At 44.9% G+C, this 5,000-nt stretch overlaps 1 protein-coding gene across 8 annotated transcripts in view; it reads left to right on the top strand.

Moving 5' to 3' along the window:
• The first annotated feature begins 4,163 nt into the window (after nucleotides 1-4,163).
• Nucleotides 4,164-5,000, top strand: part of LOC113823309 (histone acetyltransferase KAT6A) — a 101,582-nt gene continuing 100,745 nt past the window's right edge. For 4 of the 8 annotated variants that reach the window (XM_070140166.1, XM_070140164.1, XM_070140165.1 and 1 more), the window contains exon 1: nucleotides 4,165-4,500. The gene's annotated coding sequence lies outside the window, so the exon portion shown is untranslated. Of the gene's footprint in view, nucleotides 4,501-5,000 lie in introns of all 8 variants that reach the window. The other 4 variants (XM_027375943.2, XM_027375931.2, XM_070140167.1 and 1 more) reach the window with 3 other exon arrangements.

Here is a 5,000-nt window from a genome sequence, read left to right as displayed (position 1 = left end):
AGGTGGATGAACGGATGGATAGACTGAGTGGAAGACTATTGTATGGATTAGTTAAAAGCCTGAATGAATGACGGGCTTTGACTGAACGAGTGAAAGAACCAGTACCCAAGCTGGTTCATACACACACACACACACACATACACACACACACACACACACACAAACACACACACACGCACACAAACACACCGCATAACGCCCCCTCCCCCCCCCCTCCGGCACCACACCCCAGTCCTGCGTTCATTCACAAAGTCAAGCTCGTACTGGCTTCCCTCCCTCCACCCCTCCTCCTTCGGCTGAGTATTTCCCTTTGACTCACAGCAGGGCCTGCGCCCGCACGATTTTTTTTTTTTTTTTTTTTTTTTTTTTTGAGAGCTACTCCGCGCGAATGTTCTGCGGGCTATGTTGCTGTGAGGACTTCCGTGTTAGGTGCGTTTGTCGTAGGTTCAGGTGATGTGGTTATGTTGGTATGAGCGTATGTGTGTGTGCTTTTATTATTATCATCATTATTATTAATATCATTATAGCCCCTCTTAACATTCGCTCATACTTGTGGCGGAGATAATGGGGTCTCTGTTTCCCTAGGAATGTGTGGGGTTTGAGCGTGTGTTTCCTTTGGTGTTTAATATAACGTGCCATCTGAAGTTTCGGTCTCAGAAGCACTACGATGGCAGTAATGACCCTGGGTATGACGTCACCGGCCCAGCGCACCAATAGCGGCTCTGCTCCTCACGATGACGACACGATTCAATAGTACCTCATAAGGACCACATTGCCCAAGTTTCCCTGTTACGGAGACGATGCCATTAGGACCAGGTAGTTTCTTAATAATGCTGTCGTGTTTATGGCAAAATCAACTCTGTGATGCGAACATTCACATACTGAGTGACGCTCTGAACAGATACAACTGTCAGAATAATTGCTTCGTTGTCATAGGATTTTCCCTTGCAACAAAATTATCATATCATTACGACAGCAGGAAAACTTGCAATTGGAGTAACGATTTTGTCGAGACTACATTAATCCTCCTACAAAATCAATTGCATTATAATTACCCCGCTATATCGGTTAAATTTAATATCAAAACTCGATTCCACACATATGATGTATTCAGGAAGTAAAGATACATCCACTTTTATCTTAACAGCAAATTGACGTTACCTTCCTCTTATGCTTAATACAATTTAATTTTAAAGTTACTGGAATAATGCAAATAACTTTATAATCTTCCTCATAGTTAACGATCTTGCAGAAAGAAATAGCAAGTACATAAGACGAGACTAACTTCACCGAGGATCCCGAGTATTCCCTCTCCAACTTTCTCAACTTCATCGAGTTCCTGGTAGCAAAGAAGGGAGCTCTCTGGTTTCTTCTTTGACACCACGCACTCTGAGAAACGCCTGGAGTTCCCTGCTGACGTCACGGGCAGCACACGCGTACATCACCCCGGCCGGAGTGTTATTATGTGCCGCCACTCCGTCATTATCTCCCCGTTACGTCACCGATAAGTAGTGACGTCATTGCCACGTCACGAGTACGTCATCATCGCACCGTTATGGCACCCTGCATCACGGCGCCCTTGTATGATTTCGCTCGAACCTCCCTCCTTGGTCCCCACTGCATGCTGGCGGCGTGGGTGATTACGCTGATAAGGAGGAAGCCTGAATTATTGCACGACAGAGCCCGAGACCTCCGCCAAGCGCGCTCGGCCTCGTGTGAGGGCCACGAAACTCGATCATTCCTGAAGCCCAGCTCTGTGACGTCACACGCCATCACGCCACAATCGGACCATCACGTCACAACCAAATCCCTCGTGACAACAATCAAGCCATGAAGTTCAAAATCAAGTCATGTATCACACTGCTAGGGAACTATCAACAAAACCTGCAGTGTCATCACAATTGGACGGTACTAGACTACACTTCCCTTTTTCGGCGCTCCAACTCTATCTTAATGTTTATCAGCACATTTTTCCATTACCAAACAATACTACAAATCAGAGTGTGTTCATTATATTATTGAAGTTCAATAGCTTTAATCAAATGGGTAAATAAAGCAATCAAACCTGATCAGTGGATAGAAAGTTGTTAGTAACTTGCCTTCACACACATTATTTGTATAGATGACGAATTGCGCCAGTTTATCGGGATGTTATCGGACGCTATCGCACGAGATAACGTATCTTGTAGCGGCTTAGTGAAACAAACACTAAACACGCTTTTATTTACTAATCTGACTGACAATGGTATCATGACTCCCATTTTCATAAAATCTCATGGATTGTAGATCAATTATTACATCAGTAATAACCAACACATCAATGGCAGATTGAAGAATTGGTATTTATACATCTGATATCTGTTGTTGTGCGTAAATTATTTCCTCAGACTGGAACACAAACATTCCCCCTCCGCATAAACATCCATAAGGCGTGTTGTCAAACTGCATTGGCGACACATAAAACCCTGCACAAAAACATGCAGATGCAGATCAGGCGACAAGTGACACCCCTAACAGCTCTTGACGTTGAAGTGTGATGCATGAGCGACTGCCACAAGAACTACTGACGCCCTAACGATCGCATTACTGGCCGTTGACAGGCATCGTAACGACGTACAGTTCCTTGCTGCTTCCTAGTCTAAGGCTCAATCATGGCGTCCTCCCTGTCAGCACCTGTGACAATCGGATAATCAGCCCTTCACAGCCCGCCCTCCGCCTCGCGCTCCTCCCTGATACCATTTCTGGGACAGCCTGAGATGACGGTGACAGCCTCGCCCGCAGACCATCGATTATCACTTGCCTCGTTCTCATTCCTGCCAACATAATGTTTCTCAGCCGTTTTTTTCCGTTTTCTCTTTTGCTATCTGGAAGAGCATCGGGTATCTGTGGTTTTGTAGTGTATGATAATGGAATGACTTTTATCGACACGGACGAGTTATCAAATTAAGCCATGGTGCTACACAAATATTCATAAATGGTTTAGCTCTCCTGATGCAATATACCCACGTCATCAGAGTTAGGAGTGTTAACATTTAATACATAAAAAAACAAGGAAATCATCGACGGTCTTCCAACATACAGTTACTATTGTATTTGTGGAACAAAATAACTATTCTGTGAGAAACAATTCGTACTGGAGGTAAAACAAACAAGACACCTACAGCTCTACATATGATCCCCATCAATATCAAAGAATATATATCTTTGTTATCACTGTTAGCGTATCCATCTTCATGGGCTAATGAATGTGTTTAGACAGGGATATCACTCAACCTGTCGCCAAGAACATCCAGCGAGTCTGCACGCAGCGTCTGGGAGCCCTGTGGGCCTCTTCACTCAGAGGAGCACGTCACCCGAGGCACTAACTACCCTGTGGGCCTCAACACCTACGTATGCCTCACAATACTTCGGACGCTTTAACCTGTGGGCGCCAACACCATCCGGTGGGACACCCTAATCTAGCCCCTATCCCTCTCACAGCCCCTCGCCGCCCCTGTGGATCTCATCACTCGCTTGGCCCCAATAGACAGGTCTTTATTTAAAACCCTCTTGGGCTGTAGCACAGACTCTTGCCCGTAAATCTAACCTAGTTCCTGACACAGAGGTGTGTACTCAAGCAACGGCGTCCAAAGGCTAAACTTGTTACCCCTAGGTTAGCATCAGGCAAAGGCCAATGCGGGCGTCATGAAACTTGGCAAGCTATCATAAGAAACCCATTGCGTGCTTTCGCGGTGCGACATTAACTACACACCCTTGAAGGAGTAATAATAGACGAGATCACAAGCCACGCGCACGCCCCGCTGTCAGATGAGAAGATGGTGTAAATGAGTGAACATTGACCCAATTAACTCCTCGGGCCAGTTAACACAGCCTGCATTAACATAATTAGCAAAACATGTTCCTCGGCTGGGTGCTACGTCTTGTTGGCATATCGTTCCCACGTGCACCTCATCTCCTGCGTTGTGCAGTGACGTCATAAATACGTCATTGACCCATTGACAGCTTGTCGGGCGCGTCGACCAATCACGAGTCACTCGTCTCCACATCAAAGAAAACGGAGCGGCTGCTTAAATACAGCCGATTTTGGCCATTGTTTTAATGGATGCACCTATTGATATAATTAATATACTTTTATGCCTTGGGACAGCACCTCGGGCTCAACAGCGAAGAAGTAACGCACAGAGTCTCCCAGCGCAGAGTGTTAAGTGGCGAATCGCAGGCGTGTTTAGAGCGAAGATAATTTTTTGTGTCTCGCCCGAAGCCCGGGGTGTGCGCGGCAGCCATTTTGTAATGTCTCTGCTCTTTGTTGTGTGTGAGTGATGTCGTGACATTTTTGTGATTTATCGCGGATACACTCAGTCTAACAGTGATAATTGTTGACTACAGGCAATTAGATATTACAGCGATTGTGTTAGAAATCTAAGGATGTGGTGGATTGAATATTAAGGTGGAAAAATAGAGGAAGAAGTGCAGGTGCTTGCATCGCATCACTTTGGACGGGTAAGCTTGGTGGATCCTGGTTGGTTGGGCTTATTTTAAGGCTCAGTTTGGTTCGTCGGTGGTGCTCTATGTTGATTATATACACCGACATGAGTAAATTTATCAATCTGATGGATTGGTGTGCTAATAGAATTTAAATATCTGCTTCAAAATAGGACATGATGACGAGGGAGGTACAAAGTGCTGTGAAAAATGGCGTCGCGCTGTGGTGTTTTCAGTGTATTTCTTTAAGGCGCGTCAGTGTTTGCTAGTGAACGGCGTCGCCTTGATGTAATTATTCATTTTGGATATGTATTCGATATATTTATGTGCGTATTTCGGTTATACATCGAAATGAGAGTTGATGGAGTGTTCGTGAACCCATTCCATGTGATTTTAAGATTCAAGGAAAATTACAGAAACCCCAACGAGGTTCATAAAAGCTTCAAACTAAAGCGCTCAAAGTACATGCTACTTTATTATGATTTTAAATAAACGGAAATCCGCTTGTGAGGACATTT

Source organism: Penaeus vannamei, chromosome 26 (genome assembly GCF_042767895.1).
Source record: "Penaeus vannamei isolate JL-2024 chromosome 26, ASM4276789v1, whole genome shotgun sequence".
Lineage (NCBI taxonomy): Eukaryota > Metazoa > Arthropoda > Malacostraca > Decapoda > Penaeidae > Penaeus > Penaeus vannamei.
Note: the sequence above shows the minus strand (reverse complement) of the source record. Positions and strands in the feature narration are given on the sequence as shown.